Genomic DNA, 22,745 nt, shown 5'->3' with positions numbered 1-22,745 from the left:
AATGGAGAAAGAGGCCTAGTAGATATATATAGGACAATCCATCCTCAGAAACCTGGATACACATTCTTTTCCAACATACATGGGTCATTCTCCAGGATACATCACATGCTGGCACATAAAACATACTTCCATAAAATCAAGAAGATAGAAATTTTGCAGACTACCTTTGCTGACCACAAGGCTCTGAATTTAGATGTGAACTACAAAGGGACACAGAAGAAAAATTTAATACTTGAATATTAAACAGTCTATTACTGAACAACCAGTGGGTCTGAGATGAAATCAAAGAAGAAATCAAAAATTTCCTGGAAACAAACAACAATGAGTTTAAACACAAACTATCAGAACCTATGGGATACAGCAAAAGCAGTACTGAGAGGAAAATTATAGCTTTGCAAACACACGTCAGGAAAGAAGAAGGAGCATACATGAACAGCTTAATGATGCAACTCATAGAATTATAAAGTGCTCAACAAAAGGAACCAAAAATAGGGAGACAGGAGAAAATAACAAAGCTGAGAGCAGAAGTCAATAAAATGGAAACCCAAGAAACAATCTGAAAGATCAACAAAAGTAGAAGTTGGTTCTTTGAAAAAATAAACAAGATTAATAGACCATTGGAAAAACTCAAAAAGCGAAAGAGAGAGAAACTTGATAACGCTTATTAGAAATACAAAGGGGGAGATCACTACAGATACTGCAGAGATTCATAGGGTATTCAGAGAATACTTTGAGAAACTCTATGCCACTAAATATGAGAACCTGGACAAAATGAATAAATTTCTGAACTCATATAACCTTCCATGGTTGAATAAAGAAGATGTAGCATGTCTAAACACCCCCATCACTATTGAGGAATTAAAACCGTAAACAAAAATTTGCCCTAAAACAAAAGCCCAGGCCCTGATGGATTCACGAATGAATTCTTTCAAACCTTTCAAGCGGAACTATTCCCAATCCTGGCCAGGCTCTTTTATAAAATTGAAAAAACAGGAACACTTCCAAATAGCTTTTATGAAGCCAACATCACCTTAATACCAAAACCAGATAGAGATGCTGCCAAAAATAAATACAGACCAATATCCCTGATGAACACAGATGCAAAGATCCTCAACAAAATCCTGGCAAACAGGATCCAGTGCCTCATCACGAAGAGCATTCACTTTGATCAAGTAGGTTTCTTCCCAGGAATGCAAGGACGGTTTAATGTCTATAAATCTATCAACATAATACACAACATCAACCACAAGCAAAATAGAAATCACGTGGTCATATCAATAGACGCAGAAAAAGCATTTGATAAGGTTCAACACCCATTCTTGATGAAAACTCTCAGCACGACAGGAAAAAAGGAACCTTTCTCAATATTGTTAAGTCCATCTACCACAAGCCAGTGCAAATATTATCCTCAATGTAAAAAACTAAAAGCTTTCCCTCTAAATTATGATACAAGACAGGGCTGTCCACTCTTTCCACTCCTCTTCAACATAGTACTGGAAGTACATGCTATAGCGATTAGGCAAGGAAAAAAAATCAAGGGAATCCAGGTTGGAAAGGAAGAAGTCATGCTCTCACTATTTGCAGATGACATGATACTCTACTTGAAAAACCCTAAAATCTCTACCAAAAAGCTTCTAGAAATAACAGATTCATATAGCAAAGTGGCAGGCTACAAAATTAACACACAAAAATCAATGGCCTTTTTATACACTAATAATGATAGGGAAGAAATGGACATTAAAGAGAACACCCCCTTTCACACGTGCAACATACCCACCACCAATTTCCCAGATCTCCCTCCTCCCCATCCCCCGCACCTGTACTCAAGACAGGCTTTCTACTTCCCTCATTCATTCACATTGTTATGATAGTTTTCAGTGTAGTCATCTCTTCAACTGCACTCATCACTCTTTGTGATGAGCTTCATGTCATGAGCTGTTCCTACGAGCCCTCATCTCTCTTGTCTCTGAAGTACTGTTAAAAATGTCTTTCATTTTTCTTAAAACCCATAGTTGATTGAAACCATTCTGCCTCTTTCTCTGCTCCCTGGTGGATGTGTGGTGAACTCTGTGCTCCATCTGCACAGCATGTACTCCAGTCCCTGCACCATCTCCTTGGTCCCCTAAACTCCTCTTTTTTCCTTTGTTCTTGTTGTTCGGCCGCACCCAGCTCTTGGCTCTGTGCGCAGAGAATGCGTTTGGTGGTGCTTGAGAGGTTCCACGTGCCAGCTGGGGATTCAAACATGTTGACCACATACAAGGACTAAGCTGCTGCTGATTCTTCTTCTTCTTTTTTTTTTTTTTTTTGGCCACACCCGTTTGATGCTCAGGGGTTACTCCTGGCTAAGCGCTCAGAAATTGCCCCTGGCTTGGGGGGACCATATTGGACAGCTGGGGATCGAACCACAGTACTTCCTTAGCTAGCGCTTGCAAGGCAGACACCTTACCTCTAGCGCCACCTGCCGGCCCAATGGACTAAGCTTCTTAACTATACTTCTGTTGTATTTTTCCAGCCTCCAATTCCCTGAAAGTCTTATCTGTTACGCTTATCATTTATAGAAAATTAGGAGAGAGGTTGGTGCACACTCAACAGTGTTCAAGGTTTTCAGTTTCAGCACTCTCAGGTCATTCGTGGTGGGGTTCAGAGAACCATTTGGGATGCTGGGAATTTAACAAGTATTAGCGTGTGCAAGGTAAACGTCCTACTTGCTCTACTATTGCTTTGGTCCCTAGAAATATTTTCGAATGGAGATATATATATATTAAATTAGTAATAATAAACATTCTCATTGATGTGTCTGTGCCTACATTTGGTAGATATGCTGTCAGAACTGAGATTAAGAGAAGAGGAAGATGTAGATTCATGGGATTCTGAGGTATTGTCTTCTATTATTATTTTTAATTCTCAGTCCTGAATGATGTTGAAACCTGAGGGAAATGTATTGGATTCATTTTTGCATCATCCATTTGCCCACAAAATTGTTTCTTATATTTTTACCCTTATTCGAAGAATTATGCACTTCATGTAATAATGTTGCATAATATACTTCTACTCATGAGCACTAAAGGAAACTAGTGTAATATATCAGAATGTAGTACTTGTATACATGATCAGTTTGTTATATTAAGTTAAACTTATCTGAAAACAAAAGAATTAGTTCAGGTCTGCTTGTCAAATCCAGGATCCTGCACTCTATAAGGAATGTGGTAAAACTATTTAAAGAGTAGGTGAGCAAGAGTTCAAATGGTAGGCTTTTGCATCATGTGCTTCAAAAGTTTATTTCTGGATCTTGAAACGATCATATTTAGATTATCAAATAGATCTGCAAGATATGTCTCAAGACACAAAAGTTTGGGGAAATACTCAGCATATAGAATTTTAATAATAGTGTGGCTTAGGGATTATTTGATCATTAGAAATAATTTTGGATATTTAAAATATAATTTTAATATCACTGGAACTGAGATTCTAGGTAATAGTAGAATATGCTATTTGTAATCATGAGGCCCTCCCTGGGTTTGATCCCCACTCAGAACCACTGTAAAACAAGGAAAAAATTGGGTGCATTGAGTAGCTTTACAATAGCCAGTCTTGTAATACTGCAAGTAAGAAGCAATAGTGAACTAAACTAACAAATCTGAAAAGAGTAAGAAGGATCCTGGTCTGTTAGATATACGCAGCTACTGCATAATACTATAAACACATACCATATTTGATGTCAAAAGATACATTAACATCCAGACTTTGCTATTTACTAGTTATGGAATCTTGGAAAATATTTGTTTAACCTATTTGAGTATTAGTGACCTTGTTAATTGAAATGGTACTAATACTGCCTCTCAAGTATGGGTCATGAGCAAATATGGAAACGAATCTGAAAATACTTTGTAACTGTGAAAGATGCTACAGAAATACACAGCAAGGTGGTCACAGTATCATTATTGCCTAATGAATAGTAAAACATTTTCTAAAATGATAAGATGGGGCCAGAGAAATAACATAGATGGTAGGACACTTGCCTTGCACACGACCAACCTAAGTTTGATTGCCAACATCCCATAGGGTCCACCAAACGCTGTTAGGAATGATTCTTGAGTACTGGGCCACGACTAACCTCTGGGAACTTCCCCATGGAAGTGTAACAATAAGATAGCAGCAAATGTCAAGAAATGAAGGGGAGAGTTAGACAGGCTTTTTATTTCCCTCATACATTCTCATTGTTAGGATAGTTCTCAATGTAGTTATTTCTCTAACTAAACTCATCACTCTTTGTGGTGAGTTTCATGAGGTGAGCTGGAACTTCCAGTCTCCTCTCTTTTGTCTCTGAAAATTATTGCAATAATGTCTTTTATTTTTCTTAAAACCCATAGACCATTCTGCACCTTTCTCTCTCTCTGACTTATATCACTCAGCATGATAGATTCCATGTACATCCATGTATAGGAAAAATACATGACTTCATCTCTCCTCATGGCTGCATACCATTCCATTGTGTATATGTACCACAGTTTCTTTAGCCATTCATCTGTTGCAGAGCATTTTGGTTGTTTCCAGAGTCTTGCTATGGTAAATAGTGCTGCAATAAATATAGGTGTAAGGAAAGAATTTTTGTGTTGTATTTTTGTGTTCTTAGGGTATATTTCTAGGAGTGGTCTAGCTGGAGGAGTTACTTTTTGTTATGTGCTCTGAAATTGCTCCTGGCAGATTCAGAGAACCTCATGGGATTCTAGGGATCAAACCCATGTCTGTTCGGGTTGGCCAAGTATAAGGCAAACGCCCTAACATTTTCTATCGCTCCAGCTCCAGTATCCCTTACTTTAAGTCTATTATATTTAGAGTTGGAAATTCAGATATTACTTTTGAAAGGGATTAGGAAATCTTCATACAGCTTATTATTGGTAATAATTTTTACAGAGTATTTCTGAGAGCCTACCACAGAAGTATGTTGACCACTTATCGGCAACTGCAAATCAAAGAGAAAAAAGTACATAGTATGAAAAAGGGAAAAGAATAGCTAATTAGTGTTTCTTACCAGATATTAGCAGTAGAATAAATTGAAAGGACCCCAAACTGTTTTGTTGGGAAACTCTAAGACCATCTGAGAGAAGAGGAAAAAGTTTAAAGAAAAGAGTGTACAGGCTGCAAGAGGTGTAAAATAGAACAGGTGTTGATATAGTGAAAGGGGATAAAATGACATGATTCCTTCGGGGGAGGTATAGGAAATGTGGGCAAACTGAAAATTGAGCTTCTTATACCAAAAATTCCTGTGCTAAAAATTGTGAAGCAAAGTGCAATTTTCACATCTGCTTCTTTTCTTCTGGTGGGGAAGGTGTAAGGGATTGTTAATCATACAGAACTATATTTTCTCATTAAAGACAGCATAAGCATGTATTCATCAGCTATTCTATACAAATACATATGTACGTACTTGGGCAGGGCAATACTCTAGTTTTCTTTTTTTTGCTATCCCAGTTTCAGTTATTGAAAACTTTACATTGTCTCTTAGATTTTTTATATTCCTTCTTGCATGAGTGGATCAAACAACTTTAAGACAGCTAAAGTAGATTATACCAGAAATATAGACATTCCAGTTGCCCACCTGGGTATGGAAAAACAAAATGACTGCTTTTATTCACTATCATTCTACAAGAGTATATCCAAGCTGATCAATTCCTAATACTTTCTGTGAAGAGAAGTGAATTGCATCTTCAACTAACTGTCATCACTATTATGTACTTGGTTAATTCGAGAACAAATAGAAGAACATGATAAATACCTGTAGTATAATATTGAAAATCAGGATGCAGTTCTTACACATGAAAGGTTCATAGTACTTAAAAATCAGTGTGACCTACTTACAGGAAAAAATAAAAAATGATAAATAAGATTAATGGACTACAAAAGGAGCTATCAGAAGCAAAAGAAACAAAATCACAGCTAGAACCATCAAAATGTGGAATTGGATCAAGAACTCTGCAGTCTCAGGTATTGAACATCTTGGTTTCGAACAATTTCCTTATTTTGGTGGAGGGGCTTTGGGCCACACCTGGCCATGCTCAAGAGTGACCTTTCAGTGGTATTCAGGAGATTGGGGCCATCTGTGGTCCAGGGGTCAAAACAGGATTGTCTGTATACATGACCAAAGCCTTATGTCTGATTGTTTCTCTCTGGACTACATCCTGGTTTTAAAGAAATAGTTGTTATTGTTTTATTTGTTTTAAGGCTACTTCCTGTGGTGCTCAAACATTACTCTTACCTCTATGCTCTAGAGTCATTCCTGGTGATGTTTGGGGGACCACATGGGATGCCAGGGATAAAAACCCAGGACAGCCAGCCAACCATGTGCAAGGCAAAAGCCCTATGCACTGTGCTATCGATCCAGCCCCCCCAAAATACTTGTTAATGTTTTTTTTGGAAATGATAGGGAAGAAAGCTTGTATAGTGTTATAAAATAAGAAGTCCTTAGAAATAATATAGCAAGTTCTTAACAGTGACTACTTATATTAGGAGTAAAGTATTTTTCATTTTAATAGTTGAATTGTAAGTCTCTTATTTGAAACCTTATATTTATTTATTAAATTTCAGTTATTAATTTCTTATACTCTAATAAAATTGGAAGGAAATATCTTATGTAAATTTGTTTTTGTTATTACTGATGGTTTTTGTTGCATTCTTCAATACATGATTGATGTGTAAGAACTCTAAAAACTTTTGACTCATGTTTTCAAATAATTCTCCAATATGTTAAGTTTATGTTAGTTTACAGTATTATGAACAAGAATATAAGATGACTTTTATTAGTAATACAATTTCATTAAAAAATTATGGCTTTGCGTTTAACAGATGCATAGAATTAAAAGTAAAGTGGAAAGTTACTACTGATTAGTTTCTGAAACATCTCCCTCATACATATATTCATTCAAAGGTCTGTGTTAGAAATAAGTGTTTATTTTTTATCATTTGCTTAATATGGATTCTGTCCGAGTCCAAAGGAAATTAAAATAAATAAATTATAAAATAAAAAAAGTACAGAGAAACTCAGAACAGTAGAATGTACTAGAGTTCCTAATCTAGTCTTTTATCATATCACCCAGAAGGTTGTATAAAAGAAACTTGTAGGTCCTTAAACTCTGAAAATTAATTTTCGGCTACCTTTTATATTTTGTGCAGTTAATTTTTTGTATGTTTGGGGGACTTTTCAAATAGTGATCAGGTATTACTGCTGAATGCACTCAGGAATCACTCCTGAGAGGGCTCAGGAGCTCAAATGGGATGCTGGGGATTGAACCCAGATTGGCCGCTTGCAAGGCAAGAACCTACCTGCTCCAGTCCAAACAAAACTTTAACATTTTTCCTAGTGAATTTTCTAAACTTGTTGACAAATAATGACATCTTTCTAACAGGTGACTGTAAATGATCTGTTCTAATGATGAGAATAAGAGGGTAATATTCAATTATAACTTTACTGAAAAACTTTGGAATATTTGGAATAATATGCAATATTGTTACACACAGTAATGTACAGTATTATTAGCTACTGTTGACAAAGCTAAATATCAGCATATTTTTCTATTTCTACCTCTCAAGGTGCATATATTCTTTGTTAAGAGACTAAGGATTAAAAACATGAGACCTAGAGAAGGAATCATTATGAAACATGGAAATTTTATCAGGATAAGATGTCAATAAATGCAGAACCAGATATAAAGTGAATGTTTCACTTTTCTAAGAAATTGAATCTGAGGCCAAGTCTGTTTAACTGCAGATTTTCCTTGAAGCAAGAAGAAGAGAAAAGACGAAATGCTGAGATGTTACTGGAAAAAATTAGAGAGCAGTTGAGGAAAACAGAAGAGCAATGCAATCAAGAAGTTGAAGTGAAAGAGCAACTTGAGCTCAATCTACGGACACGAGACATGGAATTAAGGACCATGAGAAATACTTTGAGCCAGGTAAACTAATACTTTGCTAAGACTTACTTGCTAAAATTAAAATTTTGCTGGCCTGATTTTACTTTGCTTGTTTTGGAGCCACATGTGGCTGGATTGTGTTTATTTCTAGCTTTGTACTCAGGGATCTCTCCTGGCAGGGGTCAGGGAACCATGTGTGGGTGTCAGTAATTGAATCTTGGTCACAGTATTGATCCTGGATCAGCCACATACTGCTATATACCCAAACTGATATATTTTGAATGTTGTTCTTTCATCGGGATTTAATAATTTTTGTGCTACATCCTGTCATGCTCAGGGCTTCTGGCAGTGCTTCACTGTGCTGGAGGTTATCCAAGCTTCCTGCTGGTGGTGACTCGTGTGCTCCAACCCTCCTAACTATTTCTTGGTCCTGTCATCAATATTTCTGACTCAATTATTCTAAATATTCTAAATATCATTAGTTTCTTAAAGAGCAGAAATATTCTCTCCTCCTAAATATAAATAATGACATTTCTAACAAACATAGTTGATTGATTTTTTATTTATGGCATCTAATAAGATGATTTACATATGTTCATGCTTCTTTGTGTGTACCTGTGCCTGTGTGTGGGTTGTTGGAAGCCTCCCAAAATTACTCAGAGGAGCTGGCATCACTCCCAACAATACATCCCCCCTCGATGGTTCAATGTTAGGGCCTAGAGCCAGTGCAAAGTTGGTTGGGCCTAGGCAGTTTTTACTAGGCCCAAATGACAGTGATCATTTCCAACTATCATTGTCATAGTAGTCCCTTCTCTCTCCTAATTGTACTGCCTTTTGTTTTTGCCTTTTTGTGGCAAACTTCCTACTATGGACTGATCCTCTCTGCCCTTGTCTCTGTTGTCATTGGGTATTACTACCAAACTTTGTTGTTGGGTCTTTTAATATATATTCCTGTGTTCCTTTTAACAATTTTTCCCCCTTTTAACAGATTTTTAACCTAATGTTCTACTGTGGAATATTCTACTGTGAAGTTTGTTTGTTTATTTGTTTTTGTTTTTGTGTCAGTGGCATCAGGGGTTACTACTCTTGTCTATGTACTCAAAGTTACTCAGAAATCAGGTTCAGGGAAGCATATTGGATACCAGGGATCAAACCTGTGTCTGTCACTTACAAGGCAAATAATCCTACCTGCTGTGCTGTCGCTCCAGTCTCTCTAATGTGAAGTTTTGATTATTGTTTATTTAATAACATGAGACTATTCATTAATGAAACATGTTTGTAGGTCGTAGAAGAACGAACTGAAACTCATAGAAGACTTTCTCAAGAACATAATGTCAGAATATTACAAGAAGGCCTTTTAACTAATCAACTTTCCAAATAACAGGAGCTAGAAATGACTCATAAGAAAATGAATTCTGAGGTATTTTCTTCAATCATTTAAAAATACATGTGCGATGTGTGTATGTATATTTAAAAATATATGTACACATACATGTAGGGCTGTGCCTCTTTTCTCTCTGTGCTGTAGGGACCATTTGGTCCCAGGGTTCACACCAAGTCTTTCTGCATGCAAAGTATCTGTTAACCCTTGGCATTCTCTCCCCTGTCTCTCTATATATATATTTAAGAAATTTACAGTATGTGTTATGCAAAGTATGAAGACTTTTGAAACTTTTTTGTTTTTTTTTGGGGGGGGGGAGAATGGCATTAATTATGGATGATAGGATGAGATAAAAATTATATCCTTTTGGACTTTGGCCATATCCAGCATGCTTGGGGCTTTCTTAAGGCTCTGTTCTAAGGGATCACTCCTGGCAAGGCTCGGGAGACTCTATACCAGCATCAAGCTAGGGTTGGCTACTACTTAACCTCTGTACTACTTCTGGTAATTTTATTCTGGTAATAATCTTAATTCCAATCCACTTGTATGCCATGTTCATGTAGTGATATTGTAGTGATATTTACACTTCACCTGATGGAGAAGCTTCTACATTTTTCATAGGAAACGATTAATTTTCTATAATCTTCAAACTGCAATTACTAGAACATGTATTCCAGTTTGTAGCAGTAATTTCACTTTTCTTGTTTGCTTGTTTGTTTTTGGGCCACAACTGAGGCATTCAGGGGTTACTCTTGGCTCTACACTCAGAAATCGCTCCTGGCAAACTAGGGACCTATATAGGATGCTGGAGATAAAATTCATTTGTCTGGGTGCAAGTCAATGCATTCACTACGGCCCATTAATTTTATTGTATATTATTTTTGTTTTGGGACCACAGTCTTCAGTACACAGGACCTACTCCTGGTTCTGCACTCAGAGATGCCAGAGGCAATATGGGATGCTAAAGGTCAAACTCAGGTTTTGCTTCATGCAAGCCTTATGCACACTACTGTGCACTGAGTGTAATTTTGCTTTATTGCTATATTGAGATATATTAGGAGTTCAAATGATAGAAAATGAGAAAGGTTCTTGCCTTGCATCTGCTGACCTGGGTTCTCATAAGGGTCCCTTAAGGCCTGCCAGGAGTGATTTCTGTGCCGTTTCAGGAGTAGGTTCTCAGCACCACTGGGTGTGTCCCCACAAGTATATATTATTCATTTTTAGTACTTGATATATAAGAATCATTTCTATGATGATAAAGAGGAAAGTATAGCAATGTTTGTAGATCATATTTTGCATGTTATTCTGTTCTTGAGTAAAGTAACAATTTTCCAGATATAAAGAGGTTTTGAAAACAATACTATCCACAATATACCTAAATAACTGATACATATTTTATTTCTAGTAAAAAAAAGGTTATTATATTTTTCCTATTTGAAATGTTATTTCTAGAGGAAATAACCTTTTTTTGTTTGGTTGGTTTTGGTTTTGGTTTTTGGACCACACCCGGCAGCACTTGGGTTATTCCTAGCTCTGTACTCAGAAGGTACTCCTGGTTTGGGGACCATAGGGGATGCTGGAAATTGAACCCAGATCCTTCCTGGCTTGGCTGCATGCAAGGCAAACAAACACCCACTGTGCTACCACTCCAACTTTTACAGAAAATAATTTTAAGGTTTTTGTTTGTTTTTTTCTAGCCACACCTGGCTCTGCTCAGGGTTTACTCCTGGCTTTATGCTCAGGAATTACTACTGGCAGGTTTGAGAAAGCAATGAGATTCTGGGGATTGAATCTGGGTCAACCATATGCAAAGCAAATGCCCTACCTGCTGTGCTCTTGCTCCAGCACATCATTTTAAGATGTTGTGAGAGAGTTCTATAAATGTTGACCTTATTTTCCATTAGGTTTTTGAATTAAAATTTTTCTTTTGTATTTATATAGTTACACTAGAAAAGGAATTTGCTAGTGGTAATGGAGGAATTTGGGAAACTTGCAACTTACTTATATTTTAGCTAGTGTTTTCTGGAATGATAAAAACTGAATAAGTGCATGATGCATGTAGATATTCCTTCATGTATAGTGTGTAGAGATTTGTCCATTTATATATAGTGGATTTTTATAACTGGCTGTTCGAATATCTGTGGAATCTACACAAATGTTAAAGCAGAGTTATCTTTAAAATGTCTGCTGAATGAAGCCATGTCTCAATTCATCCCCTTTTTTCTGAATGTCTTATGGACAGGCAACCAACGTTTTTCAGGGCCCTAATGCCTGTGAGGAGAGGTTATTTTTTCAAGCAACTTTTTTACAGATGTTACTTTTCATGCTGCCCTCTCTGTGAGGGCTGCTTTTAAAATATTTCTGCAATGGTAGAAAGCTTTAGAAAAACTGTCCATTAAGCGGTTAGGGTCTTTTTAAACTTGGTGCCTTCCTAGGTCTCAGGATCTGTTTACACAGGGTATGATGTAGCAGGTAGTACAGTGGGTAGGGTGTTTGCCTGACTCATGGCCAACATATGTTTGATCACTGGCATCCTATATGGTTCCCCAAACCTGCCAGGAGTGAGTTTTGAGCACATCCTGCAGTAACTGCAGATCTCCACTGGGTGTGTCCCAGAAACAAATAAAAAAAAAACCAAAAATATATAACTTGGTTCAGAAATATTGTAGAGGGTAGAGTGATGCCTCACACACAGCTGACCAGGGTTTGAGTTCTGTCACCATCTAGCATTTCCTGAATAGCTTCCGGAGTGGTCCCTGAATATGTAGCCATGAATAAACCATGAATGAGCATTACCTATTGTGACAATTCTCCCTCCCCCACACATGTACAGACTTTAAAAATATTTGCTGTCTCAATTTGAAGGCATACTTCAGGCAAGTGGGAATGATAGAAATGAGAGAATGATAGAAAAGCATTTTCCAATGCTTTCCCCCAAGATGCTTCCCCAAGCATCTGCTCATTCTGGCTTCATATTTTGCCTAGTAGGAACATTTGGAATTATCCTTCACTGTACAATTAATTGCATAAAACTTTGAAATAATACTCTGCTGGCTTGTTTATGCTCCCAAAGTATTAGAAGTCTGCCTATCAGTTTGAAAAGCATCTTTCTGGATGGATAATCCAAATGAAGTTGGCTCTTAAAAGTCACATTATGGTAATTGAGCTCTATGTACAATCAAATTATATAATCTTAAGACCACTCAACTATTTGAAGAAAACTACTTTTCTGTAAGTCATAATTTGGGACAAATGAGTTTTAGCAAAATTGTATTTGATAAAATATTTCTGCTGCTATTTCTCATTCATATATATATGAATTCATATATATATATATATATATATATATATATATATGCTTTTTTTATTGATCACACCCAGTGTTGCTCAGGGGTACTCCTGGCTTTGTACTTAGGATTTTTTCCTGGAAATGCTCAGGGACATCTAAGATGCCAGGTATCAAAATAGTCAGTGAGAGGCAATGCTTAACTACTGAGCTATCACTCTGGCTTCAGATTTATTCATGATTTTCATTTTAAATCTCCATGATTCAGACAATTCTCATTTGGAGAGAACTTTATCCTAGGCTAGCTCTTCTCAACTTTTTAAAAAATTGCTTTATTTATTTATTTATTTTAGTTTGTTTTTTTGTTTTTGGGCCACACCTGGTGACGCTCAGGGTTTACTCTTGGCTATACGGTCAGAAGTTGCTCCTGGCTTGGGGGACCATATGGGATGCCGGGGGTTCGAACCGCGGTCCATCCAAGGCTAGCGCAGGCAAGGCAGGTACCTTACCTCTAGCGCCACCGCCCGGCCCCAAATTGCTTTATTTAAGCACCATGTGGTTTTTTTTTTTTCCTTCCTGTGTGCTCGCCTCTTGATTTATACAGTTTATTTTTTTGTTGTTCTATTTCCCCAGTAGTGGGACTCAACACTCAGGGACCACTCCTAATGGGGTTGAGGGAACCAGATGTGTTGCTGGAGATTGTTAGCGGTGTGCAGGGCATGTGCCCAACTTCCTAGGCTCTGTGCTCTCCGTTTTCATGTAAGAATGCTATTTGTTTTGGGGCCATACCTGACTTGCTCAGGGCTTACTCTTGGCTCTGCACTCAGGGATCACTTTTGGCAGGGCTCAGAGGACCATGTTTGGTGCAAGAGATTAAAACCAGGTCGACTCTGTGCAGGGCAAGGATGCTACCCGCTGTACTATGCTCCAGCCCATTATGTTAGTAATAAAAGAGCAGAGGTCTGGGAGGGAGGTTGGAGGTCAGGCGACAAATACCTAAAGTTCATTGGAATGCTTCCTCCTCCTCTACTGGGTCCCCCCTACCCCCGTGGCACCTGTTGTCTTTGGGACTTTGCTGAGCTTTGCAGAGCTCCTCTTCAAGTTCAAGCAGCTGAAAATGCCTGTGTGAGTTTTGTTGAGACTGGCTCCTTTGGTCCACAGCCGATGGTTATGTGGTCCTGGCTAGTGGCTGGTGCCTGAATGCTGCCCCAAGCATGAACAAAGCATCCAGCGAGAGGCAGTAATGGGTTTACAACAGAGTCTGTGGTGTGGAGACATGGGACTGTGGAAATCTCTGTGGACATCTATGTTCATGTGCTTTAAAGATTTCTAGTTTCCCGTTGCCGTCGGCATAACATTCTATATAAGCTAACTTTTGATTTTTACAAATATACTTTATTTGGTTTGCTTTTAAATAAAAGTTCTGAGATAGTTTATTGGGAGACTTTGAATGTAGGGTTCAGTAAGAAGAGCTCTGAAGTGAATTCAAACCTCAGGTATAGAGGAAAAGATGGTGGTGTAGCTCGAGTGTACAGCACATGTCTTTCTTGCATTTTTGAGTCCCTGGGCTTGAACCCTCACTCTGGTGGCTCTCTGCCCCTGTTGTCAGGTGGGACCTCCACAACAATGACAATAGGAATAAAAACAAGGAAAGTGTTCACACATGCACTTTATGACCACTACTGTCACCATATGCCCACGTCTTTCTGAGAAGTTGGGAGGATTTCAAGTTCGCAGATTCATCAGGGGGTAATGGAGAGTGGGGCAAACCTGTTGTCTAGTCACATATTTGGGAGGCAGGAGGATCCACCTTGTCTTTAATTTCTCAGGAGAAACAGTTGGGTTAGTATTTTTTATTGTACACATGCTAGCATTAAATAGGATCAGCATCATTTGCTAACACAAAGATTTATAACATTGTAACAAAACTGTTATTAGGTGGTTGTGAGACAACTTCAGCAAGAACTGGCTGATAGCCTAAAGAATCAGTCCATGTCAGAGGCTTTGCTGGAGGTTGTACCCCATTACTGCACTAACTTAGAGGATGAGAAGGATTTAAAGAGGAAGGTAAGTCGGAGAAGTACTGTGTGTATGAAATTTGTCATGTCGTCAATTACTCTTTAACTACCTAAATAGTATTAGGTTTCATAGGATTTTCATTGAATGCTTTTTATGTTTTTGTTCATTTATCACAATTTTATTATCTTTCTAATACACATATTTTGTAAACTCATTATCTGAGTATATGTATGGTTCTATACATTTTCTAATCCTTATCCAAAGAAAGTTAAGAATTACTTTGCAGAAATTAATTTGTTGGTGGTATTTTTTGTTTTGTTTTGTTTTATTTTGCAATTTTTTGTTTTGTTTTCGGCCCCATCCAGGGGCATTCAAGGTTTGCTCCTGCCTTTGCACTCAGAAATCATTCTTGTCAGCTTTGGGAAACCATATGGGATGCCAGGGATTGAACCTGGGTCAGCCATGTGTGAGGAAAAGGCCCTACCTACTGTGCTGTTGCTCCATTCTAAGTTTATTTGTTCTATGTATGTTTTTTTTTTTGCCACACCTAATGGTAGTCAGGTTGACTCGTGACTTTGTGATCAAGGCTCACTCCTGGTAGACTGAGAGGATCATATAGGGATTCAGGTATTGAATAAGTTAGTTGCATGCATGGCAACTGATCTGCAAGTTACAATATTGCTCCAGCCTCATCAAGATCATTTTTTAAAGTTTTTATTCTAACTCGTTTTCAAAGAAATAAAACTGACAGCCCTTCATCCAACAGAGAAGAGTTGTTATGTTAAAAAATGTTATTTACCCTCACTATAAAATAATCTATATATTTTTTAAATTATGTAGCCTGAGCTAGGATTTACTAATACATAGTTTTATAGCACTTTAGGAACTGTTAAGCTCTTGTGAGGATGTCAATAGTATGTCATATCACATAACCTCATGTCACTCATAAGTAACTCACTGTAGTAGCCCAGCATAAAAAGTTTTTGGGAATACAATGATTTGGGAAATTGGATGTAGCATTGGTCCCAGTATTTCCATGTCAGTGACTGTGTACTGTTCCCAGAAGGGATTGTAAGCTGCATTCTACTCAGTGTAGGTGCTGTTGGTCATTATTAGTGCAAATAAGTAAATTATAGAGGTCAGGAAGATGGTTCTGACTATGCACGGTCCTCTCCTGAGACTGCCAAGAGCGATACCTGAGCACAGAGCCAGGAGTAATCCCTGAGGACTGCCCAGTGTGATCCAATACTTCCTACCAAAAGTAAATAAATGATTATAATATAAAAGGGTATTTTCAGTTTATGGAATTATTGCAGATTTTGGTGGAATTACTGATATATTGTAGACTCATGCTCCCCATGTGCTCTTACTGTTATGTGATGGAAAAACTGGTTTCAGTTGAACAATGACATATTATTCACCGAAATATAAAAACATTATATCAGGGCCAGTGCAAAAGCACAGTGGCAGAGCATTTGCCTCGAACGCTCTAACCCAGGACAAATTTTGGTTCGTTCCCTGGCGTCTCGTATGGTTCCCAAAACAAGGAGCGATTTCTGAGCACATAGCCAGGAGTAACTGCTGAATGTCACCAGGTATGGCCCAAAAAACAAACAAAACCAAAAAACTTTATTATCATATGAAATATAGTCACAATAATACGAAATGCAAATACTGAGGACATTATTTATCAAAAGCTCCTCCAACTGCTTCATTTTATTTGCTGTCTCAATCTTTCTTACTTCTCAAGTCCTATTATTATTGCCATTTTTCTTTTTTTTTGAAAGTGCTTAAAGAACTTTATTGTGAGTAAAACATAGTGTGGAGGAGGTGCAGACCCTGCCCTCTCTCACGAAGTGCCTGTCTATACTAACGTTGGTGCCATATAAAGAGTTGGACTACAAAAGTGGAGGGCATGGGTTGGGGGATAGAAAGTCAGCCTCAGGCCCTATCCAGCACCCTGAGGTGCAGCAGCCCCTGCACCAGGCTCTCCATTCCCATGAGGCGGGTGTTCTGCTCAGAGGAATGGGGACCAGCAGGACTGGGGCACACTCCACACACACACACACCCCAACCCATGCGTGTCTGGTGGCAGCAGCAGCAAGGAGGAATGGACAGAGAAGAAGTGCGGTGGGGGTCCCAGGCAAGGCAATCTAAAGAAAATTCTCAGAGGTATGCTCCGTCCTGCTGTCCCTCCATGCAGGGAATCCAGAGGCCTTTGAGGAAGTGGGGATTTGTGGGGTACAGGTCAAGAGCTGAGCGAGGCCATGTTGGGCCACAGGATGGTTTTGTCCTACAGCTCCTGCCTGGCTCTGCAGGCTACCCACGGCCCAAAGCCCATAGGATGCCCCAGGTCAGCCTGAGACCTCACGGTGAAAGGACCCCAACAGAGTTGTGTCAGTGTAGCACAGGAAGGGGTAGGGGCCAATCTAGGTTTCAGAATATGGGGGCAGCACTGGGTGCACATAAGTAGGAGTTGCTGGTGCTTTGGGGTGGGGCCCTAGTCTTGACTACACATAAGCTCAGCACCCATCTAGAGAGGATCTCACTACAGGGATGGGGTGCATTCCGTGACACAAGACACACACACAGGACACTAGCTGAGGCTGCTGATGGGCCTTCAGGAGTCTCCCCTCTTCTTGATCTTCTTCAGGAAGGAGGGGGTGGGGAACTTCTTTTTTGGATGGGGACTTGCCTGGAGACCCATCACTGCCAGGATCTGCAGTGACCCCTTCCTCCACAGCTGGGAAGGCAGCCTCATCGACTATTAGGGCGGGTTGGGGCTGGTCACCTCAGGGGATCCAGGGGAGCTGCGAGGGCCATGAGGAGCCTCCCTATCCAGCATCTGGGAGTCCAGCGCTTCTGAAGGCTCTCCAGGGACAGGTTGTGGAGAGTCAGCTTCAAGGTGGTGGTATCACTGTCACCTGTAGAAACTGGCTCCAGGGGCTGGTTATGCCAACAGGTACTCTTTAGCACATCCACCTCCTGCTTCCTCCGACTTGACAGGGGTGGTGGGAGGAGTGTGGGGCCAGCCAGGTCCTCAGGAGGTACCTTCTCACCATCTTCTTGGGCCTCGAGTTCGTCCAGATTCTCTTCTGTTTCTCTTCCTCCTATTATTATTGCCATTTTTCAATTGAAGAAGCTGACATAGAAAACAAAAATGATCAGGGAGGTTCAGACCCATAGATATTTTAATTTTGTCTCATTTTATTTTTGTTCGTTTTGGAGTCCCACATGTGGCAGTGCACAGGACTTCCTCCTGGCTCTACAATCAGAGATCACAGCTGGAAGGGCTTGAAAGACAAAACCCGGTTTCACTGTGTGCCAGACAAGCACCTTACCAAACTGTGTCTCTAGCTGCCGCTCCCTTCACCCTCACCAATATCTTTCTATTGTCTAGACATGCCTCTCTGACCAACCATGATCTATCTAGTTGTTACCCAAAATAGCATGCTAACTTTTAGAATCCCCAGAATAGATCTGCACATGGATAAATACTAAATTCATACAAGCAGATATTCACTCACATAGTTAAGTGTTAAAATTAGAATGGATATGTTAAGCAGGAATACAAATGTATACAATTACCGTGAGGTAATTTCTTCTCTTTCCCTGTGTTGACCAACTTATAAATCTTTGTACTTATTTGCTAGATCATCATTCAATAGCAATGAATCATGTTCTGTGTTAGTGCTAAAAGAGCAGTCAGCAAATGTAAAGTTCCAGGTAAGATGAAGTCCAGGCTTGGGCCATATAGCACTAGTGCAGTCTGTCAGACACTTGCCTTGCTCATGGCAGGCCTAGTCTCGATCCACATCCCATATGTTTTCCTGAGCACTGCCAGGAGTAATTGATGAGTGCAGAGCCAGGAGTAATCCCTAAGCACTGCTGGTTGTTGCTCAAAAACCAACAAACAAACAAAGAGTAGTAGTCCAGGCTTTGTGGGTGGCAGGTCTGTGTCTGTCTCAGATGAACTTGACTGTGAATACATGAGAGTACTCGGAAACAAAATGTAAATGAAAGAAAGTTTTAGTTCCAAAAACAGGTAATGGTAGATTAGTCCTAGATTATATTAGTAAATGTCTTTTTTCTTTTTATTTTAGTTGCAAAAAGTCCAGGATCAACATACAGCGGCTGTAAGATGTATGGAGAAGACTCAAGACCACATGCAAAAGTACAGCTACAAGTAGCACATACAATAACCAGTATTTATAAGGTGGACAAGCAATGTCGTATGAGAATTTTGTTGATTATGAGATATTTGACATAGCACTGCTTAACTGGTTAAAAATGGAAATTCTGAGCTACTTAAGTGGATACTTTCTGTACATTCCTTCTTAATTTTGCAAATGATCCATAAAAATTTTGAAAATAGCACAATTAACTTATTATTTATTTATTTATTTATTTTAGGCTTACGGCTTAGACTCAGGGCTTAGACTCAGCATTGCTTATGGCTTTCTCCTGGCTCTACCTCAGGGATCACTTCTAGGGGTGCCATTGAACCAGGGATGGCAACATGCAAGTCAATTGCACTCCAGGCTGGTCTATCTTTCTGGCTCCAGCTACCTACCTTTTTTAAAAATGAAATTTTTATTTAAGTACCATCATTAAAAGCATGATTGTAGTTGGGTTTCAGTCATAAAAGAACACCACCCTTCATCAGTACAACCTTCCCACCACCAATAGTCCCCTGTCTCTTCCCCCACTCCTGCCTGTATTTGAGACAGGTGTTCTACTTCTCTCACTCATTAACATTATCATGCTATTTGTTAGTGTAGTTATTTTCCTAACAGCATTCACCACTCTTTGTAGTGAGCTTCATATTGTGACCCAGTCCTTCTGGCCCTTAATCTCTAATGTCTCTGGCCTTATTGCAATAATGTCATTATTTTTTTTTAAACCTGTAGATGAGTGAGACTATTTTGTGTCTATCTCTCTCCCTCTGAGTTATTTCAATCAGAATAATAGACTCCATGTACATCCATGTATAGGTAAATTTCATGCCTTCATCTCTCCTGACGTTTGCATAATATTTCATTCTGTATATGTACCACAGTTTCTTTAGTCATTCATCTGTTGAAGGGCGTTAAATGTAAAGAATATATAGGGCCGGAGTAATAGCACAGTGATAAACCATTGGCCTTGCTCACGGCGGACCCAGGACGGACCCAGGTTCGATCCCTTGCATCCCATATGCCCTCAGACCCCCAGCATGCCTGTAGCGATTTCTGAGCGCAGAACCAGCAGTAACCTCTGAGTGCTAGTGGGTGTGATCCATAAATAAAAATAAGAATTTACATAATTATGCCCTCAGATGTTGGTTGGATATTAAGTATTTTTAGAATTTGTGTAAAAATAATAAATTAAAAAAAAACATTTTTTAGGCTAGAAATCGAAAATGGCAAGTTAAACCTGACAGTCCAAAAACAAGCACACAAAATTGAACAGCTTCAAAATGATCTGCTAAGTACAAGTTCTGTAAGTCGAAATCTCTAAAGTTTAGTCATACAGAAAAAGAATTTTCATTTTTCTTGGTATTATGAGTATATAAGAATATTTGTAAAATATTAAATGTTTCATGAATAACAATGTTTCGTATTGATTATACTACTAGCAGTAATGCATTTAGATGAAGACCATATTTTTTATTAGTTTTCTTTCCTTTTTGTCGACATTTTGAGACCACACCCAGCTGTGCTCAGGGTTTTTAGCGATCACTAGGAGTAGGGAAAGTGGAACCATATGGGTACTAAAGAATCAAGCCTGAACCAGCTGCATACAAGGCAAGAACCCTACCTTCTTGTACCATCATTTGACATTTGATTTTATTTTGTTTTGATTTTTGATTGACTTTAGTTCACACCTGGTGGCATTCGAGGTCACTCATTGCTCTGCACTCAGGAATAGCTCCTGGCAGGGTTGTGGGATCATATGGTATACTGGGGATAGAGCCTGGGTCTGTCCAGCATTGACCACATGCAATTAAGTACCATAATTAAAAGCATGATTGTAGTCAGGTTTCAATCATAAAAAAACTCACAGCCTTCACCACTGGAGCATACCCAATACTAATGCCCCCAATTTCCATCCACTCCTTGCTTGTTTTCGAGACAGACAATATACTTTACTCAGACATTGACATTGTCACCATAGTTGTCAGTGTAGTTATTTATCTAATTGCGCTCACCACTCTGTGGTGAGCTTCATATGGTGAGCTGGTCCTTCCAGCTCTCATTTCTATTGTCTCTAGGCCTTATTACAATAATGACTTTCATTAAATAAAACATAAAGGAGTGAGACTATTCTGTGTCGATGTCTCTCCCTCTGACTTATTTCACTCAGCATAATAGATTCCATTTACATCCATGTAAAGGAAAATTAAATGACTTCATCTCTCCTGATGGTTGCATAATATTCCATTGTGTATATGTACCATGGTGCTATCTCTCCTGGCCCAATTCTGGTTATTTTTAAATAGTTCTGTTATGAATATCAGTGGGAGAAAGGGATTTTTGAATTGTGCTTTTGTGTTCTTAGGGTATATCCCTAGGAGTGGTATGATATGGGACCTCAATTTTAAGTTTTTTTAAGAATCTCCATATTGTTTTCCTAAAGGCTGGACTAGACAGCATTCCCATCAGCAGTGAATGAGAGTTTCTTTCTCTCCACATCCCCACCAACAATGATTGTTCTTGTTTTATGTAATGTGTGCCAGTCTCTGTGGCATGAGATGGTGCTTCTTAGTTGTTTTAATTTGCATCTCTCTGATGTTTAGTAAAGTGGAGCATTTTTTATGTGTCTTTTGACCATGTGTATTTCTTCTTTGAGGAAATGTCTTTATTTCTTCTTTCCACTTTTTGAGGGGGTTAGATTTCTCTTCTTGTTAAGTTTTGTCAATACCTTGTATATTTTCGATATTATCCCCTTAACTAATGGATATTGGGTGAATAGTTTCTCCTATTCTGTGGGAGTCTTTTGTAACTTAGGCTCTATTTACTTTGAGATGCAGAAGCTTCTCAGTTTAAAATAGTTCCATCTGTGGAATCTCTTCTTTCACTTGTTTGGATAGTACTGTTTCCTCTGTGAAGAATGCCTTTATTCTTAATGTCAATGAGTATTTTTCCTACGTGTTTTTCTATATACCTTATGGTTTCAGATCTGATATAAAGGTCTTTAAACCATTTGGATTTGGCCTTTGTGCATCATGTTAGATGGAGAATCTGAGTACATTTTTTGCAAGTGGTTGATCAGTTGTGCCAACACCACTTGTTGAAGTGGCTTTCTTTGCTCCATTTTGCATTTCTTGTCCCTTTATAAAAATTAATAGAGTATGACTGGGAACATTCTATGAATAATCAAGTTTATTCCAGTTATCTGAGGGTCTATCTTTATTCCAATACCATGCTGTTTTAATGACTAAAGCTTTGTAATATAATTTAAAGCTTGGGAAAAATGAGGCCTCCTATATTACATTTCCCAAGGATTGCTCTAGCTATTCATGGGTGTTTATTGTTCCAAATGAATTTCAGGACTGTTTGTCTACTTCTTTGAAGAATGTCATGAGTACCTTTAGGGAAGTTGCATTAAATATTTAAGTGTAGTATTGCCATTTTAATGATGTTACTCTTACCAATCCTTTTCTTTGTATAGGTCCTTACATTTTGTCATTTGACTTGCATAATCATCAGATGTCATTTTGGTGGAATGCCCTTAATTGCATTTCTGTGGATAAATTTTTACTTCTTAAAGCAATCTGTGGCCAATGAGTGCCTTCCTTACTCTGAGACCTGAGAAGAAGCAGACTTACTAAGCTTTATCCAATATGTTTCCTTTTTCCCATGAAAACATTTGATGTCCCCAGTGCTTTCCACTTCATTCCCATTTCTGACAAAACCTTAGTCACAGGGTCTCTGATCAGTCTTCTATTTACTTCATTATATTGTATTAATTTAACTTCAATTCATAGGCTCATCCATTGATTTCACTCTAGAAAGATTAGGTCTGGAGTGTTTCTTATAGAGTAGTTTTGAGTCCTCATCTTACAGTTTTTGTACTTGGCTCGTTGGGTATCACCAGTGCCACAACAGTTGTGTTGTATGGGTGGGTGGACAGGACTTAAGGTGCTGGGATGGAATCAAGGCTATGAGTT

At 38.7% G+C, this 22,745-nt stretch overlaps 1 protein-coding gene across 1 annotated transcript in view; it reads right to left on the bottom strand.

The window, feature by feature from the left end:
* The window catches only part of LOC126014220 (ankyrin repeat domain-containing protein 26-like), a 263,129-nt gene that overhangs the window by 209,544 nt on the left and 30,840 nt on the right, over nt 1–22,745 (bottom strand). The gene's annotated exons all lie outside the window — the stretch shown is intronic.

This window comes from Suncus etruscus, chromosome 7 (genome assembly GCF_024139225.1).
Source record: "Suncus etruscus isolate mSunEtr1 chromosome 7, mSunEtr1.pri.cur, whole genome shotgun sequence".
Taxonomy (NCBI): Eukaryota; Metazoa; Chordata; class Mammalia; order Eulipotyphla; family Soricidae; genus Suncus; species Suncus etruscus.
This window is presented reverse-complemented; position numbering and strand designations above follow the sequence as displayed.